The following is a 20,486-nucleotide window of genomic DNA, read 5'->3' on the forward strand; positions in this document are numbered from 1 at the left end:
AAACTTTTCCAATCCCCCCCGTATTTTCCCAGGAGGGTGAAGTTCAGGAAACTCCATTTACATCAACAGGTTTGAACCAGCGTGTGGAGCCAGCTGCAGCCCAATTACTGCCCGCCCTCGGCTGCTGCTGCCTGGCTGAAAGATGCTGGGAGGGGGGGAAAAAAACACCCAAGCTTAAAACCAGAGAAAGAAATCACATCATTGTTGTGGTTGTTGAGATGCCAGCTGAAAAGGAATCATTATAAAGAGGCTGATACTTTCGGGGGGAGACAGAGGACTCACCCGAATGATCCCAGTTAAGGGCCTTAACAGAGCGGCGGCTTTAACGGCTCTTTGGAACTGGTGAGCCTCCCTGCTTGGCTGGGTTTGAATTGTGTGTTACTGCAGTAACATCTCACAAATAGGGACACCCCTCCTCTTAAAAACTGTTTGCTCCTGAAATAGCAACACAATTTAGCAATATTTTGTATCAAGACAATTACATTGTAGTATTATTGCAGTCTTAGTACCTCATTAAAACAAAAAAATGTTAAATCCTTGTTTTGTTGAACACAAGAGATGAATAGTAAATATTGATTTAGAATGAATGCAAACATTTCCCTAGGAGTGGATAATTACAGCCTTTCTATGCAAAACACTTATATTTGAAGAAGCACTTCACTTACTTTGCCATGTGGTATACATTCTTTAGTACATTTTAAATTATACGTTGTCCTGGACAGTGTCTGCTCTATAATTTCTTGTGTCTCTACACCAGAGTCAGTATGTAATTTTAAACTGCAAACTTTCTGCCAACGAGAAGGGGAGAACAAGCTTAACTCTTTCCCTTAGCTGGGCTCAGAAATCAATTCAGACTGCACACAGACTCCTATGACCAGCGAGCTCAGGGCTCGAGCAGCAAGGAAGGAGTTCGGAGTAGCTGGAATTTAAGAAAGATGCTGCTCCCAGCAGTCCTCGTTTTCACACGACATTTTCTGATTACGTCCGAGGCTCCATGTGTTCCAGTTTCCAGCCAGATCACAAGAAGTCCAAAAGTTTGAACAAAAAACTTGACTTCTAGAGAATTCACAAAGAAACTGAACATGTGAAAAAGAGCGCTGAGGTTGAGCATATTCAAATGTATATCTGAACGAAATGATTTATTCTACTTTTTTTGGCATTCAGATGGGCAGTTCCTTTGCAGACTGACATGGGAGAGACTCGGCTCTTTCCAAGGAGGGTCAGGCATCCCTATGGTGCTTCATGAACATAGAGGACAGAGTTTATACACCAAATCCTCTAGCCTTTGTCAGCCATTTTAAACTGTGTACATCTATTAGGTTGAAAAACTTGAATATAAATTCATAATCAGGCAATATGGATGTGAACACAATATGCCCCTGTAGTAACTTGAGAGATTAATCCAAATGAGTTATGAATTTTGTTATCTTATATAACCACAAACACCCTTGCTGCATTATTTTATGGGCCGAGTTTTTCAAACCTGGGACCTTGCACCTAAATTATTTTTTTCATAAATATTTACACCCTCATCTCCCCATCCCAAAACAGAGAAAAGCTTAAATAGATATTTAAACTCATCCTAGTTTAAGCAGCATTTAAGGATGCATTTAGAGCCCCTTGACACATCATGCAAGGATAGGGTTCTGTGTGTTGCTGGATGCAGAAACTTTAGGCCCCACAGAAGATTAGAGACCATGGTTAATTTGTTGCAGTAATGAGCAGAGCAATGGTACTCAAAGGAAGAGCAAACAGGCGTTGAATGTGATTCCAGACATTGACCACAAATTGCATCGACTAACCCAGCACTGGATAAAGCACAGCCCTGGCAGGAGGCTCTTGCGTGTGCCATACACTCTGATATCTCCAACTTTTTCTGTAAAACTTGCAAAGCAGGCTGTAGCTACAGGACAAGAGGAAACAGCCTCAGGCCGTGCCAGGGGAGGTTAAGGTTGGAAATTGGGAAGAATTCTTCACTGAAAGGGCGGTCAAACTGCCCAGGAGGTGGTGGAGTCACCATCCCTGGAGGTGTCCAAGGAATGACTGGACAGGGCACTCAGTGGTCTGGTTTAGTTGAAGAGATGGAGATCAGTCAAAGGTTAGATTCGGCGATCCTGGAGGTCTTTTCCAACCTTAATGATTTTACATCTTATGATTCTACAGGTCTTAAATCCACGCATGTACATTGGCACACACATGTTTGCTCACAAAGCACATCCCAGTCTTAATCCTGCTGGATTTTTAGCCAGGGAATTCACTGAGTACTACTGCAAAAGAGTTAAATATAGGTTTAAGGAAATATTGTTATATTAGGGGAGAGGTGGAGGGAAGGGAAAGAAACTAGATAAATATGAAATAAAATAGATTTTACTATTTCAAAATAATTCCCCGAACAGGGGAAAAGGGGAGAATGAATAATAATAATAAAAAAAAGCGTATCAAAATGAAGCAAGTTCTAACTGAAAGAGAAAAAGATTGTTGGGAAAAGGAATGAAGTGCTGATGCCCCTTATTTTCTCCAAGATCTTTCTCATGAGCCTCACACTTCACCCACCACCAAACCCTTTCCACGCCGTGGTTTTATCCAGCAGCTGATCATAAGGAGATACATTTCCCTAACGTGTGCTTCCTTAGGCACAGCTTTGTACTTCCCGAGAAGCTTAGCAGAGCATTAAGGCAAGAGACTTCAATCCTGTGGGCAAAGTTACGTGTCTGCAAGGAAAATATTCAACCTCCCCGCTTGGCACCTACCCCTGTGCTGTTTGGAGGCAGCCCCATCTCCACAGCAGCACCCAGGATAGTCCTGCTCAGAGTGACTGAAGAAATCTTCCACTGGAATTTACTGGCTTTAAAATTGCTTCTTCCCTGTGCCCCCTATTCCAAGGATTTGCATAACCATAGGGGAAAAGACGACACGAGATAAAAATAAATGTGGCTGCTGTGGATCCAGAATCAAGGGGAAAGTGTCAGGGCAGTGTTTTGCTATGGGTTTTAGTGGAGACAAAATAACTGAAACTACTAGGAAAGATAACGTATGACTAAGAAAATTCCCTGAGCAATCAGGGGATGTGTTTTCAGCTTTTTTACATTCTAGTTTTATTTTCTCACAGCAATGAAATAGGATGAGATTGGAGTCCCATGACCAAGCTGGCGCAAACCACGCACCCTACCTGGATAATCACGGACTGTAAATCATCATTTTATAAGAATTTAACTTTTCAGCTTCCAACATAATCAAACGTAGTGGTGAGGGGGCCACTAATCATGACAAAAAATATACTTCAGTTTCTTTCTTGAAGTGCCAACTCCAATAAGTTCTCCGAGTGAAATTAAATGCATGCTCTTATTCCAAACCACAGTTTCCCCTTGGGATGGCCCGATCTCAAGTGGGGGCTGAAAGGCCAGTTGTACCACAGCCCAGGGTTACACCCATTTTTGCAGTTTTTTTTTAACTACTGCATGTAGTATAAATTGTATCCCAGCCCACTCAGTGACTGTGCTTTCCAGCATTGGTAATAAAAAAAGATGTCTTCATAGTTTCCACATTCCAGCACTAACGAGTGGGCCAGTCCATATCTTCCCTCGGTTTCTCACAGTTTGGTGTTTGTTTGCTTTAAAGGCTTCTCTGCAAAGCTAAGGGCAGAATAGAAAGAAATATCTGGTGTGTGGCATAAGTGACGGTTGGCGCTGAGTCTGAGAACAGTAACAAAGAGTCGTTTTAGAGTAGAAATTAAAGTGGAAAAGACCCATTAGTCCATGTGCTCCGTGTCCCTGCCAATGCAAGGGTGCTCCACGGAGCGATGGTTTTTCGCAGGCTCAGTCGCTGAAATCGCGACATTTGAGTGCAAAAGGCAGCCCTCGACATCCCAAACCCTCAAAGAGGGTGTTCCACCTCCTGAAGCCTCCCAGAGACTGAGCATCTCCTCTCCAATGCCACAGGGGGCAAGGAGGACCCTGCCCCGGCCAGTCTTCCAGCAAAGGAGCCGGTCGTGGTGTCGGCATGCCAGCTGCTGCCCTGCCAGCACACCGGCCAAAGCAAACATCACACCATGCAAATTTATAACAAAAAGCGGAACAGAGGCCAAACACAATGCCCTCCTGGTGGGAGGAAGTGTGGAGACAAGACTTTTTCCTTTATTTTTCCCTTTCTTTTCTTTCTCCCCCTTCTTCTTGGAAGGGAGGAGAAACGTTTCTTGGCTCTTCACTGTGAAACACAGCAGTGGCAAGGGAAAGGGAGCAAATCCAGGCACTGGCTTCTGCAGATATCGATCCCTGTGCACTCTGAAGTGGATTGTGACCTTTGTCAACCTCACCCCCAGCCAGAGAGTGAGGTCAGGGAAGACTGACTGAGATGGAAATAGCCATTTTAGTCACTTTTTAACCTTGCAGTCACTCACAGGGTGTGAAATCCTGGAGATCATACAGGTTCTGCAACACAAGGCAAGTGCTGCAGCAGGGTGGGCAAATTGGAAGGAAAGGGTGGAGTTGGGTCAAGTTTTTCCATCCCAGTTCCCAGATCATCTCCAGAAAGCTGATGGCATAGAGGGGAGTTATCAAGGGTGAAGTCCTTTGCCTGTGGCATGAGTCAGATGCAGAGGCAAAAGAGAACAGTGGAAGCACGAATGGGCTCACACTATTGCAAAAAAAAAAAAAAAAAAAAAAAAGAAAAAAAAAGAGTAATTTTATGCTTTAACAATACTGGCACTCAGGAAAGATGCAGTTCTTGAAAGCTGTCATGTGTCTGGGACTCCAGTATTCCCCTCCAGACACATCTATCCTCCATTCACAGGACTGATGGCCAACGCATTCAGGGCTAACTCGGCGCATTCCTGATCCCTGGGACCCGCTCTGCGTGTGCAGAAGAACTTCTCACAATGCAGGCAGTTGATCTGCACACACTGCAGGCTTTGTCCAGGACTTCTCCATGTCAGGCATCCAAACTGGAGCTGCTGAAGTCCGGAAACAACCCAGACAAATAGCAAAAACACTATTTCTCTGTATGCAGAATATTTATAAGCAGAATAAGGGCACTTCGATTATCCCGACTGCGTAAGGGAACAACCTTAAAAGACCACAACGAGGGTGTAAGCACTCAGCAGACAGGCCAGCCAGAGAACAAGCCTCTGTATCAAATGATAATTGTGGCTAGGAGAAGCAAATCCGAATTTCCTAAGCACGGAGAAGGCTCACAGGACTGGTGGAGACGGTACTTACCATACGAAAGTGTTAACAAGCAGTGAAAGAACTGAAGCGCATCTAATTAAAAATGCATACCGAGGCATAAAGACAGAGTATAAGAGTAAACAAATGGCAGAGACCAGATTTGTTTGCAATAAATGAAGAGGAAAACACCACACAATGCAAACTCATCCAGCAGAGAGGATACGGAGGGAGGCGGGCAGGGAAAGGCACTGCTCTGCAAAAACCTCCGAAAGCAAAGTACAAGGCCAGAGAAAAGCACGTGGCACACCGGAGCATGGGTGAGCGGGACAAAGGGGTGGAACTGGTCCCAAGACACCGTCCTTGGTAGGAACATCTGCCATTTCCAAACAGGTACCACACGGCAGTATGGTTAGACCAAAAGACGCTGCCAAGCAGAACTCCAGGTCAGCATACGAACAGGCCACCATGGGACACAAAACAAAACAAGGCCTTGTGGAAAAGAGTAAATTTTAATATTTCTGCTGTAAAATATCTAGAGATAAGCAGGAGGATGCTGAGTTGGGCCACGAGGTTGGGGCTGTTCTGAGAGAGCCACTTCTGGTTTACTGGCTGGATGCACAGAGCTTGTGGCTATTCACATGAGTGGCACTACCCCATCTGCATTGGATTTTCAGAAATAAAAAGATCTTCTAACCTTAGAAATATTTGAGTTGGAAGGGACCTTAAAGCTCATCTGTTCCACTCCTTGCCATGGGCAGGGACACCTTCTACTACACCAGGTTGGTCCAAGTCCCATCCAACCTGGCCTTGGACACTTCCAGAGATGGGGCAGCCACAGCTTCTCTGGGCACCCTGTGCCAGGGCTGCACCACCCTCACAGGGAAGATGTGCCATTGGAAGGGATCTTGTATCCAGGAAATACCGACACCCTCGACTGCTAGTGTGTTCATCATTCCTGATTTTGAACAACACTGGAAAACAAAGCCCAGACGCTCTGCCAAGACTTGCTATGTCACACCTTAACCACAAGGAAAACATGGGCTCTCCAGGGCCAGCAGGAACTCAGGCTCATTGGCAGCGGCTCATCCTGTCTTCCCTCACCCCAGTCACGAGGCCACCTTCTTTTCTTCAATAATCATCTTTCTTTTAGGTCCTGCAGCACTGAACAATGGTGATCACACCATTTCCCAGAAGCAGCGTTTGCTTGATTACTGCAGAGCACTGTCATCTGTTTGTTTTTTCAACACATGATAGGCCACTGCCTTCATCCCCTTGGGATTCCCAGCCAAGCGCAGTTCCCATCCAAATGGGGATAAAAGTTCAATTTTATTTCACGGTTTTGTCTTCCTTACAACAAATCTTTTCTGACAGTGTTTTCTGACTGCTAAACTGTTCCGTTTTGAGCGATTGATCTAAAACATCTGTCCTTGAGATTAAAAGCAACGTTGAAGGGATACTGCGATGCTATTCCAAAGGTGTGGAAGTTTTTGAACACCAAACTAGTAAGCAACAGGAGGAAACTTTTAGGAAAACTCATGCTCTTCAGCACTTGGATTTTGCGGCGTGCATCTTTCCCCAGAAAGTTTTGCCAACTGCCACATAATACAGGAAGTCGTGCTTCAAAATATTTAAGGTTGCATTTCTCACCATTTCCTTCTTATCTTTCATAAGACTCACATTTTAAAATGTCAGCCTACATATGGGAATGTTTAATCTCAAGGATGCTGATCCTTTGGGAAACTTTTTTAATCTTCTCCTAAAGTTGGGGGTTTTGTTGGCTTTTTTCTTCCCCCTTTGCTTCCCTCTTCTCTTAATGGTTTGCTTCTGTTTAGGCTGTACCTCGTTTCTTAGCTGCTTTTAAACCCCCCAGCCTCGGGCTGTTCTCCCCTTAAAGAGGACTTATATATACCTTTGGTAACACAATTGAAGGTGGGAATATTACATTCCCCTGATATTTTAGTTTTCCAAGAAATACACTGAAATGATAAAACAACAAATTTAATTCAAAACATTTAAACTGTGAAAGTTTGTGTGCATCTGCAATGGGCCTGAATACTGATCCCAATGTTTGGCATTACATTTTTGTTTAAATTCCATTATTTCCGCTTGCCCATATTACTGCATTTTTTTTTAGTGCCAGTGTTCCTTACTGCCAATTTAAATTCATTTAATGTTAGGCCCACAACAGTTTTTCAATACCTTTTTCTTATTTGGCTGTATAATTAACTTTCCAAAATATGATTTATTTTAGTTGAGTTAAGCTTTGGCAAGAAAGCAGGGGGCATGGGGGGTTCTTCAAGCACAAATTTACTACTGGCAACACTGCTATGAATGGCATGGAGATCAGCATCAGAAATCCATCTTATTCACAGAAAGGGCAAATCCACTGGGGATTAAGTGTAGCCCTTCTCCGCCCTCCCCTTCCCTGTCCCCCTTGGCTACCCTCCATTTACCAGCTCAGACATGGAACTGAGACTTATTCCTTGATTCAGAAAAAGGAGCTATTAGAAGGCAACACCAGTTCCGAGTATGCTGGACTCCATCCAGGCAAAATTTGTTCATTTCTTAATAATAACAACATCGCATCCTTCTAGGTCATTAATAAATAAAGGGTTTGGAGGGGCAATAAAAGGATTTTTCATTTTTCCTTTACTAAATGAAACTATTGCTATAAAGGCCCTACATAATTCGCAGTAACCTGTGGTATCATAATAAACTGTGTTCTTTGGCCCCAAGCTCATACAGTGCTTAAGAATATGTTTAACTGAGAGAGTGAGACTCCCATTTAGAAAAATAAAAAGAGATATTTCCCTGCCTTTCAGGAAGAACATATGTGCCAATATTTAGATATTTGGGCACCTGCACACCATGACTCTTGGAAACAACCACGGTGAGGTCAGTGGCAATCAAAAGTGCAAGATTCTGCATATGGTAGAAGATGTTTTATGCAAAGTTTTCTTCAGAAAGCTCCTAATCACATCAGAAATGGACTTGGGATATCTTCCCCCACAACACCAGTCACCAAAAAGAGCAGCCATCTTTGACAAGTGTTTTAGACTTTCTCCTTCAGGCTCAAGGACCTGTCTGTGTGGATGGGAGCAGACCTGGACACCAAACAAAAAGCCAGTATTACACCAAAAAAACCCCATCAGCAGTTCCAAAAGCTACAATGAAATAAATTCAATTTGCTATGATGAAACTGAAAAATTATATAATGAGGAATATGTGTGTGTGTGTGTGTGTGCATATACATATATATATATATATAAATATATCTGTATAGGCTGGGCATCAACAGACGCTCATCCCACATACCAACACTGTCTCAAGGGTTGTCTCTTGAACAGATCCTTTTGGAATAGATTTTTTTCTGGGTATAGTTTTCTGTATCTTCTGATAGTGACCTTTAAAAGCCATATAGTTCAAACCCCATCCAGCAAACAGGGACATCTTCAACTAGACCATATTGCTCAGAGCCCCATCCAACCTGACCAGGAGCAGGGCAGTCACCTCTTCTCAGGACAACCTTCTTCACAGTTTTACCTCCTTTATTAAAAAACTTCTTCCTTATTTCCAACCTAAATCAACCCTGCTTCAGTTTATCCCATGCCCTATCACGATAGACCCTGCTAAAAATTTGCCCCCATCTTTCTTACAGGGGAAAATATGCACAGTCTTGACTCTTTGGTGTCTGGCAGCCTGAGGATATGGTGGACATCATGTAGATCCTGGGGTGCCTGCTCTTCCTTCTGCTACCTCCTGTGATGGAGCACTAATGAATGCAACCACGTATGTTTTGGATTATTAATCAACATGCAAGAATGCAGTCCTGAACCTTCAGCAAAAGCCATCACACTCATAGTTTTCAGATATGGTATGACCCTGATGAGTCCTGCTCATCAGATCCTCCAGGAAGGGGTGAGGTGTCATGGTGACAGTGTGGTTGTGGAATGGGGTCAGCTGCAGCCCCTCCCAGCCTCACCTTTCCCGTGTGGAAAACAGGCTGTCACTCAGTGATGTCTCATGCCTTTCCCCCAGTCAGACTGAGAAATGGGGACACTGCACATCCTCTTACACCACTCAGCTGCAAAACTGGTGTGGGGCTTTGAATAATTAACAAGAACGACCAGTCATGGCTGCTTACAGGAGTCATCAAGAGAGATTAGCTGGAAGCAAGTACTGATGCTCTTAAACTTCTTAAGTCTACAGCTGGCCTTGTTTTTTTCCCCTCTGTTTCATTTAGCACCAAATCCTCCAGGTGCTCACAGGGCAGACCTGTACCAGGGGCTGGGCCCTGCTGCCACCCCAGAGCTCAGTTCTGCTCAGGGGCTGCCCCACTGCAGATCCAGTCTCCACGTTGGCGTAACTCCCCTGGCTCGATGGTATCAAGTTCAAATTCCCTAGATTTTGTTTGTTGTGCCATAAAACGAACGTGGTAGCTGCAGTCCATCATGCTAAATCATTTTAGCACCTCCTTTACCCTACATAGACTTATGGTGCTGAGAGCACATTTGTATTTTTCTCCTGCTACTTTGGATTTATACAAAAAATGCCCCAATTTCCATTTATTTGTGACAGAATATTGCCTGTCTTCCTGTTTTATCTTTTCAGCTTAAGAAAAATAACATAGGACACGATCACCACTAACAAGACAGCACGTTCTATATAACTTCTCCCGCTGTGTTGTTTTATTTACCAGCTTTCAAATCCCTAACCTTCCTCTCTCCAACTTCCTTTTAAATGAAAGGATCCTCTTGTCTCTGTGAAGTTCTTATCATCTGCACTGGTTTGCGTGTTAAAGTTTCAGCATCCATTTAGTCAGTGATGGTTATTCTGCTTAATGACTCCTATACCCCTGTTAATACTCTTTTATCTGGCTCTAATATTTTAAGATCTTGTCTAATATTAATGTTAAATGCTAATATTAAAGATTTGCTACTAATATTTTAAGCTCTTGGTGGTAGTGTACTAATGTTTTGGGAGGTTCTTGGGAGTTCATTGTTTTGGAAGGATTGCTGGATAAATTTTAACAGCCTTTATGAGTACTGCATAGAAATCTGTGCAAAATAACTGGAATAGAGGGACAGGTTTTAGCAATTTATTTATGGAGTATCCTGCCAGCAATGAGCTCAGAATCAGGTTGAAAATGTATGTGTGTGTGTGGGCATGTGAGTATGTGTCTCTCTGCATCTCTTCAATAAACCAGAATAGAGAAAAATAACCCCAGTGTAAGGCAGAGGTGGGGGACACCTGCAGCCTCCCCTCCATCGGGTTACAGCCAGTGCTGCCACTCCAGGTGATGCTACAGGGACGGGGAAGGAGGTGGCTGCTGTTCCACAGGAATCCCAGCCCTGAGTTACAATTCCTTCAGTATTGCTACATCACCAGTTTTTTCTATATACCTACAGACAGCCACGTTTATCTCTTGGCAATACAACATCCTAAAGATTTACGGAGGAGTAGGGAAAAAAAAAATTAAAAGAAAAATGATTGAATTAAACCTCCCGTGTTTCAATATCAGTTTATTAACACGAACCTCTGCCACATGCAAAGGGAGAACAAAATCCACTCTGCCTCTGAAGATCAACCTCCTCCACTAAAAATAAAATACAGTGTGGCGTTTATTTCACCACGGTTTAAGAGTTAATGAAAGATTTGCACCTGTACAGCTGTTGCAGCCTGAAACGAGCTTGTGGAGCGAATGTGTTTTCTGGTTGAGACAGTTGTAAATGCCTTGAGTAAAAACACTGAGGACTGCTAATGGATAGGTTTATTTTAAAGCATGCCATCTGCTATCAATCATAGAGAAGTATAGGAAGCAAGTTTGGCTGTGCTCCCTCCTTGTGAGCCTGATAAAGATAGGGCTGTGGTACTCTGGAACATTTAGTACTCAAGAGAATAAAACATCAAACCTACTCAGCAGCTCCACTAACAATAATAAAAATGCCTCTGCCTAAAGGTGACATTCTGAATTTACGATTATTTGTGTCTATAAAGTGTATTCTTTGGCTCCTGACTCATTCTGACTGTCTCACTACAAGAACAATACATTAAGCCTGCCTGAAGTAAATGGAAATCCTATCCTTTTATTAAACCAGCAGCCAGCACCTGAGATGTTCTAATGCCCTGTAGGACCCAAAGAAGGTTTTCTGCTCTGAGTGTTAATTCTTTTGTTAGGATTAAAGTCGACTATGGAGAAAATGCTTATTTTATACACTCAGAACTAAGCCCTTCTCCAGGTAAATGTAGTTTTAAAGGAATAAGAATAAAAACAAGAAAACCCAAGGCAGATGATGAATATGCAAATATGCCAAAAAAGGCTACAAAAACTGCAATTTACGGCGATAGCTCATATTTTATGCTACTTAGCATTTGAGACAGGAAAAGCTTACGCTGTAAGAACCTGCCCAGGAAAACCATGCACAAAATTCCCAAAAGGTGTGTGCCAATCTTCTTTCCTAGTGCTGAACTTCACATCTGCTGAGATTCTCCAGAACTGAATTCAGGGATTTTTTTTATATATTTTTTTTCTCCCTTTTTTTCCCTACACTGCATTTTCCCCAGAAAAAGGCAGTTGGAAGATGCAGAGCTGCTTCCCCGAGATACACGAGCATTTGGTTAACTTCAGAGGTATGAATCATTCCCCTGGCTAACACCACATCCCTCTTCTCTCACTCACACTCTGGTACCCCACTGATCAGGGGCTCTTGAGCCTGCCTGCTTAAAAATAATTAAATATATAACACTTCCTGGCAAATTCACCAGATATAAAAAACACTCAGCAATAAAGTACGCCGGATCCGATCACATTAGGCTCCTATCTCCTATCTGCAGCTTAACAAAATTCCCTTGCAAGCCTGCTGCAGATGGAAAACATTGCTGTGGAAGCTTGGGGGCAACCCACCTGGTGATCAAGCTCATGAGCCTAATTAAAGTTAATAGAGAAATTAAAAGTGGGAAAAAAAATTAGAACAGCAGCATGGAAAGGAAAAAAAAAAAAAAAAAGAGTAAGCACTAGGAATAGAAAAAACATAAAAAGCAATAGGAAAAGTGAACTTTCCTTTGAATTCTGCTCCGGAAAGTGATGGTGGTTTCTTTCAATACCCCCCACATCCTGAATTCTTTACACAGTGGGCCATAGGTCCAAGTAGAAAAGCAGAAAGCAGAGAACTTGTAAAGTTCACAATATTAAATCAAGGCTGATTTTGTGTTGTATTCACCATTTTGGTCCTCAAGAGCTTCACTGTCTCTAAAGTCCATGGTGAAATGACCACTGGTTCCAAAGGATGTCCTTAATCCCCTTGTCTGAGAAGCAAAATAACAGAGAAGTTTCTAGGGGAGGAAAAAACTAGCACATACTTGGACTGAGTAAAATGAAAGATTATGAAAAAGAATTAGGAGACTATAGAGACAGAGGAAAACCACAAAGATAGAGACAATTGTTCTACGGGGAAGTGAATAAGCTCTGAGCATGTTGGGAGCAGTCTGCACAGTCACCTGGCTGCAGAAACACAGAAATACTGGAAACAGTGCAGGAATATAGGAGGGCAAAGCTCAAGTAAGAGGAAAAGATGGAAAACAGGCAGCTATCAAGACTTCCATGCTCAGCAACACCTGGAAATAACTCCCTGGACGTACTTCTCACCTCTAGGTGAGGATTTCCAAATAACTCCCTTTCAAGAGCAACACCCCAACTCATAAGGAAACAAATATCAATGACCATCTCTCATTACTGAGATCTGTACCAAAATCAGTCTGTTCCATGCTCCAAGAAGAGGGACAGTAAATGTCACCAGGGCATGTCATAACACCGAGGTCACAGACCAGTCACAACCATTAAAACTTCCAGTAAAAAGAGTTCACCAAAACTCCAGTGATCAAAAAATTGTAATAGCATTGAAACTTTCACAGAGATGTAGCTGTTTCTCAAAAAATGCCTTTGCCAGGATTTTAAGTCTGGGATGAGGAGTTTGGATAGCCAGAGGAAAGACAGAGGAAGCCAATCCAGACTCACCCATAGCCTGATGGTTATGCACCCAGGGATGGTGGGAGGTCCAGGTCCAAATCCCAAATCTGAAGACATTCCCAACGTTGCCGACAGCATCCAGAAGGAAAGATGTGCTCCAGAGCCTAACTCCATGACACCTTGCAGGAAAAAAAGAAAAATTCCGAAGGTTTTCTTTTCTCTTTCCTGAGAAATGGAAACAAGTTAAAAGGCTTGAAAATTTTTCATGGCACAGACTCTTTTCCGTGGCCAGCTCTAACCCCACGCTGCCCAGAAGTTCACAGGCATGCTGCTCCTACCAGAGCTCATATGGTGAACTCCCCATCTTTTGCACAAAACTTAACAGGATCATTTTAGACTCATACAGAGCATTTTCCTGTGAAAGCTCGCAGGCTCAGAGCAGCTTGTCACCAGAGTTCAAGTCCCTGGCACACAGTTCATTGCAGCTCTAATGTAAAAGCACAATGATTGGGCCTGCGTTGCTAAGATTAGACATTAGTGGCCGTATCAAGAAGAGAAATACCTGCAGATTAGCAGAACAATTTGCTGCTCTAAATCTGAACCTTCTAATCTCTTTTTTTTTTAAAGTAAGTAGCAGCCCATGAGTATGGGAACAGAATTAAAACTGCATTTACTAAGTGATTTCTAAAATACTTCGGCATGTGTTTTAGAAAACTGACAAGTCATTAAAATATAGTTAATAAACATTATTCAGAACTCGTTGCTTTAGATTAACACTGCTTTAAAATCACAGAGATTGATTGGTTCAGTGCACTGCTGCTAGAGGAACTCTGGCTGGTGTCCATGACCCGTGGAAAGAAACATGATGGGCAACTTGGAGTCTACCTTGCGTTTGTATTTTCTAACTGCAAAAATATTGCAAAAATACTTGTAAAACACTATAAAACTTAGCATCCTAGCCAGTGAAGGCATGCACAGAGACTGGAATCACAGGTAAAAACCGTGGAAAGATTGAAGGGTGGCAACAAACTGAGATAGTTGGGGGTGTTCAGCCTGGAGAAGAAAAGGTTTTGGGAAGACCTTAGAGCTCCTTCAAATGCCTAAAGGGGCTCCAGAAGAGCTGGAGAGGTACTTGGGACAAGGGGGAATAGCTTTAAGCTGAAGAAAAGTAGATTTAGATTAGATTTTAGGAGGAAATTACTCCCTGTGAGAGTGGTGAGGCACCAGCACAGGTTGCCCAGAGAAGCTTTGGCTGCCCCATCCCAGGAAGTGTCCAAGGTCAGTTTGGATGGGGCTTGGAGGAGCCTGGGGTAGTGGAAGGTGTCCCTGGCAGGGAGGCTGGAATATGATCATCTTTAAGGTCGCTTCCAACCCAAACCATTTTATGATTCTAAGAAAACTAAAATAAGAACAGAGGTAGCAGCACCATTTTTAGTGACCAATTCAAAGGAACCTGAAATCATGAGCCATTTTTGATCAAACGTAGGTGAGAGCCATCATGCACAGCTTTCACTGATGACAACTTTTTAAAATTTATTGTGTGACTGTCAAGAAATTTTCCCTTTTAGAAGCTCTGCCCTGAGCCAACTAGAGCTGACTGCTTTTCATATTTCATACAACCGTGATCAGCTCAGATACTGTGTGGGAAACGAACTCGGGCACAGTTTTCAACTCTGGACCATTGCTGACGACCCAAAGCCATCAGGTGAGCTCCACCATCAGGTGGTCTCCCTGCTGCAGAGGATAGAAAGCAGGTTTTGATGCTGTTTGTTGATATTTTGAGGGAAAGGGAAGGATTTGGTGAGGGTATTGGTGTTTTGAGAAGGGATTGATCAAACTCTCTTTCTAGTACAGCCCCTCACCCCGTTTTATTTTGTCTGTCCAAGTACTGCAGATCAAACTCTAACAGGAGAGAGCTGAAACTGAGAAGAGAGACAATGCATCTTAAAAACGAAAACATTACTATTCATAGTTGACTTAGTAATGTAGCTAAAAGAAAAAAAAATCTTCCTTAGTCAAAATTGTGCCCATCTAAGTTAAGCTAAGATAAATATTTGCAAATGCTCTTAACGACCATTTTTAATCACTTGCAGGATTTAGTGGGCAGCTTTCTTTTGTTTTATTGGTTTGGTTTTTTTTTAATAATAAACTATTTCATATTCAGAAATGTCTGTAACCTAGTGAATGATTTTGATTTATGACATCTCTCAGACATCAGAAGTCTGGATTTGAAAGCTGAAACATGAGGGAGATCCAGATCCTCCAAATTATTTTACTTTTCAGTCTTTTAAGGTGACTTGGAGTTCAAAGTCTTTCACCCTTTCATACTGCTACTTATGCAGAAACAAGAATAACACCTTGCACCCAACTAAGATCATCTGAGTGATACCATCAAATTTATGCTTGAAGGTTCTCATGAGATGGATGTGATTAAACCTGTTTTACCTACCCTGATCCAGGGTGCTGTATTTTGGGGCCACAAAGCTCCATGAAAGTCCATAAACCTGCTCATTTCCTCCCTTCACCACTGTGGCTTGGGCAAGTTTGTTCCACAGGGCTGGGCAGAGCAAATCATGGAGTCAAGGAGTATCCTGGGTGGGAAAGGACCCACAAGGTTCATCGAGTCCAACACCAAGAAGCTTTAGCAGAAGAAGAATCTGAGAGAGATGTTACACACATGAGGGTGCTGGGATTGGTCAAGGCCTCCCTGGAGCGAGGCAGCTGGGTGAAGGGTGACTCCTCCAGTGACACATCTCAAAGCAGCAGGGACATTTTGAGGCTGTGAGAAGCTGCTCTGAGGAATGCAAGGAAGACAGCCTGTTTTAAAAGAAAAAAAAAAAAAAAAAGAAAGGAGGAAAAAAAAGTCTTTAAGAAACTCAGAAGTGCAGCTCAAGGCCTTGTTTTCCTTAGCCCAGTGGTGAAGGAAAATTGTTGTCAGAAGTACAAGTATTTAAACAGCCTATAACAGCAAGGAAGCAAATGACTACTTCTGCCAGTGACCGAGGAGAGCTCAGCTGCTCCCTGCGAGCCAGAGGGATTCACATCCAGCCCAGATCTGGGAACACTCTCTGGGGCAGACAACCCTCTCCTCAGCCTCCCTAGTGCCTGTCACATCAGTCATGGACCAAACCTCAAAGCTCCTGGTCACATGAGTGTGTTCCCACTTGGATCTGTGCTGCCTGGTCCCACATGGAGGGTGGCAGAAGGACCCACTCGGCGTGGGGCTGAGTCACCGTCCTCCGTCGTCTCCTGCACCGCTACTTCCAGCACTTCCAAACAAGCCAACAGTGCATAAATATGTGAAAATATTTCTCGCCCACTCCCAGCCATGTTGAAAAGAAACCTGTTGTGGTTAAACGACTCGGTCAGTTCTTTAGGGATTTTCCAAGGTTTCCTATAAAAAGAAATCTGTGGGAAATGAATGATTGCATAATCACTAACACATGCCAATTCATCTAAGTCTATTATCTTTTATGGCATTTTGTACTCTATTGTCCTTACTCTGGTGAATTTCTCTCTTACAATTCTTTTCCTTATTAAATTATTTACACATTTTGCTCTCTCTAACCCTTTTGCATCAGTGAGATACTTAGCATCTACATTAGGAAAGAAGGAAAAGACAAATGGTCCCTTCACCTTTTCTCGCATCATATTTTTCCCACCTTCACAGGAATATCTCAACAAAAATCTCCTTGAGAGTGTGAAGGACCTGCTCAAGTGAGAAGCTGTATTAGCTGGGCCTTGATGCCACAAAAAATATGTTTTTTCCTAAGGGATATGCATTTTTACAGAGGTTTTCTAAGGTCCCTGACAGAAATGACCAGTATTCATAGTTTTAAAATTACATAGTCCCTTGAAAATGCTGCAAGTTGCCTACAGGTCATCATTTCTTAGAAACAAACCCCAAGTGTCTTGAAAGTCTTAATTACACTGCATTTCAATTGGATTTAGGCTGCTTAACCACAGATTTTAATAGGAATTTCAGATCTGTAAAAACCCTTTGATTTTTGACTTTGGGAGCCTGACATTGCCTGAAAGCCATCCAGGCATTCACCTTTAGAATTAATATTTAATCATGTTTTGAGTGGGGTTCTTTCACTTTTGAGTGGTTTTTTTTTTTTTCAGTTTTGAACTCTTCCCAAGAACAACAGGTTCATAAATGTATGAATCATGGCTAAGCACTCACCTTCCCAAAAAGGTGTGGCCTCTGGCACCATTGCATTTATAAATAAACAAAAAGTGGAGAAGATCTGTGTGATTGAGGACCTACAACGCTTTTTTTCTAAAATCCCAGATATTGAGAGGAACTATCACTGATGTCTGCTAACCACAGAGCTCAGACCAGGGAAGAGCCCAAATCAGCTGCAGTAATCTCTAGATTAAACTAAGAGGAAACTCCCCATAATCTTAATGTGAGAGAGGAGACTGCACAGCAAAAATGGGTTCCAGGGACAGGTAGACAGAGAATAAATGAGCTATAGGTCCGCTGAGAAAAGCTTCTAATTATAAATATGAGGTGGGATAGATATCCTTTGGTTATACCACTCATCTCTGTGTTGAAAAGTCCAGCTCTTCAGAGCAGATCTGCCTGAATTTTATCCAGAAATGCAGCAGGAAAGCAGGAGGGTTGGGGAGAGACCTCGTGCCCCAGACATCTCAATTCTCCATCTCCCAGTGCAGGGCAGTTCCACCTTGGGAAAAAAACAGAACTGGAAGTTCCTACTGGATGTAAGATGGGAGGTTAATGGGGATCAGACCTGATGGTGCTGAAGACAGGGCAGAAGAGGAGCAATGAACAAATATTGAATAACAGTGCAAAGAGGAAAAGGTTCTGTTGCTACACAACATCCTCCCGACCATGCAAACCCTCAGTGTTCCTGCAGTAACTCGAATACTGCAACAAAAAGGAACTGCAGCCCTGTCCTCGCTTTTGCCATTCTTCAGATAAAAATACCTGAGACTCCATTTCCCATTGAAGAAGGAAGCAACAGCCAGCAAGTCCCCAATTTACTGGCAAGTTTTACCAAATCCAGCAAGCCATCAGGACCTACTCCTAACTTACCTCTAACTCCCAGCAAGCAAGAGCAGAAAAGTTCTATATCAAGAGTAGAAACACGTCAGACCAACAAAGTTCCTACAAACTAGATCAGCTTTTCCAGAAGAAGATTATTTCCATTGCTCAGAGGAGCAGGTTTTCACAGACAGAAATACCCATTTTGGTTCTCCTGTACTATTCCATTTATATTAGGTGTTTTTTTGACTATATGTCAATTTCTGAAACCAAATTGAATTTTCTTTTAATCAGAAATAATTTGCAAGACTATTCGGCAGCATTCCTACCCCACAAGTGTTTTCTTGTTGTCAAGGGCTCCTGAGGATCTCCAGCACCTGTCATCCTCTGCCAGCATCAACCTTTCCATATGGGCAGGTCTCCAGAAAAGATTATGGGTAGTGTAAAGTCCACCCATCTTAAATCACCATTTCTCTGATATGCATCAGGGCTTCAGAGAGGAGAGTCCATTTGGTTTTGTTGCTCCTCCAGTGTCTGTATCCTTCTTGATTTTACCTTGAAAAGTAGATTTACTCATATTTCTATTGGTCTTGTAAGATCTGCTTTGGTTTTTTCTATTAGATAACTATTCAGTCCATTGGTAACGTTTTAAAGCACTTTATCAGTCTATATAATTTTATAATCATTTTGTTGTTTTCACTAAAAAAAAAAAATGTAACTAGTCAGACACCTAATGCTACTTAAGTGCAAATAGATTTTTTTGTGGTTGAATAATAACATCTGTTTTGATTTTCCAGCCACAAAAGTGCATTTTATCTGGCCTTCCTTTATTTGAACTTTTCACATCTGCTCAGGCCTGCTTCCCATAAACTAAATACCAGATCCTTTCACAATGTAGGAAATTTACCTGCACCAGTTGTTGTCCCAGCTCCAAATACTTCTTTATAGGAGCCAGATAAAAATGTCAAAAGACTAATAAATACAATCTTAGCACACTGTGTATTTATTAAACATTGCTATTTATTTTCTCCTTCCCAAACGGTTGGTACTCACAGACCTGATCCTGCAAAACTTATTTTAATGAATGAACTAATTTACATTTGTGGAATGAAGTATGTTGTGGGCTGGTGTCCCATGTTCCACACAAAATTTAGAGATAAACTTGTCACAACACTCTTCGTCGTCAGTTACAAATTCAATCGGAAATTATAGGGATGGTCAGATACATTGTGCTTTCAGCAAATGAAAAGTTATGAAGGGATTTCATAAGCCATTTTCAGGGTTATCTGCAAAGATTTGGTAGTGAATTTTGAATTCTGACTTATTCTGGTCTCTTCAGAGACAAGGAAAGTCAGGAAGGAAAACAATGCTAATCAAAAACACTTTTGTTTTTTTCTTTTTCCTTTTTTTTTTTTTTTTAAGTAGATATTTAGTTTCTAATTGTAGTTCACATCCCAAAACTTAAATATGTTTAGTTAAAGGAAAAAAAAAAGTGAGGGGTGTGAAACTTCAACCGAAGCTAAACAGGACAAGAAGTTTTGCTACTGCCATCAGCAGATTGGGAAATATATCCTGGGTATCAGATAAATGTTAAGGATCAATCTTTGAACTCAGAGCTAAGACACAGGAGAATTCTGCTCTGCTGATGTGACCAGGAAGATATGCAAAAAAGGGAACCCCTCATCAACGTCTTCATAATATCTGCATCTATTCAGCGTTTCTTTCCACTGATAGAGAGATATGTCTGGAGAGCTCCTACGTCCCTGGGCCCCATGCAGCTGTGTCTGCAGCAAAACTGCAATATTAGGCCACTTTCCACAGACAGATAACTCAGCAAATGGCTCTGCAGAGCAGAGGAGAGAGCAGTGACTGCAAAGCTGAGAAGCCGGGTTTTCCTTCTCTCAGGGCACACCAGGAACATCTCTTCTCTTCAAAGTCTCCTACCTCTGTTGTAGGGAAGAGATACAGTTCCATTCTTTTATGCTGTTTTGAATCTTTAGCAAATCTTGGGCTCTGTGATTTGGCAACCTCATCAAATACAGCTTTATCAACCCAAAACACCCGCCAGCGCCAGTGTCTTAAATAGACGTGAGATAGGAAAGTACAAGGAGGACCTCAGTGGCTTTGGGAAATGTTAGAGAGGAAAGGCAATATCCATGCACTGCCCTTGATTTACACCTTGATTTTTTCCATCTGCACAAAGGACTGAAACTGCGTCATGATGGAACAGTTGTGAGAACCACAAAGAACAAGTCAAAAATGGATTAAAAAGCACTTTATGGCTTGTTAAAGAAATCCCCCTGTTCCTCAGAAGCATTTTTAGCATCTTATTAGTGGTATTTGATCT

At 42.3% G+C, this 20,486-nt stretch overlaps 1 long non-coding RNA gene across 1 annotated transcript in view; it reads right to left on the minus strand.

The window, feature by feature from the left end:
• LOC104694091 overlaps positions 1-20,486 on the minus strand; it is a 122,023-nt gene that overhangs the window by 41,768 nt on the left and 59,769 nt on the right. The window contains exons 10-12 of the long non-coding RNA XR_005602366.1: positions 17,671-17,819; positions 15,578-15,945; positions 13,199-13,307 (exon numbers count right to left, since the gene is read on the minus strand). This is a non-coding gene — a long non-coding RNA (uncharacterized LOC104694091). The remainder of the gene's footprint in view (positions 1-13,198; positions 13,308-15,577; positions 15,946-17,670; positions 17,820-20,486) is intronic.

This window comes from Corvus cornix, chromosome 7 (assembly GCF_000738735.6).
Source record: "Corvus cornix cornix isolate S_Up_H32 chromosome 7, ASM73873v5, whole genome shotgun sequence".
Lineage (NCBI taxonomy): Eukaryota > Metazoa > Chordata > Aves > Passeriformes > Corvidae > Corvus > Corvus cornix.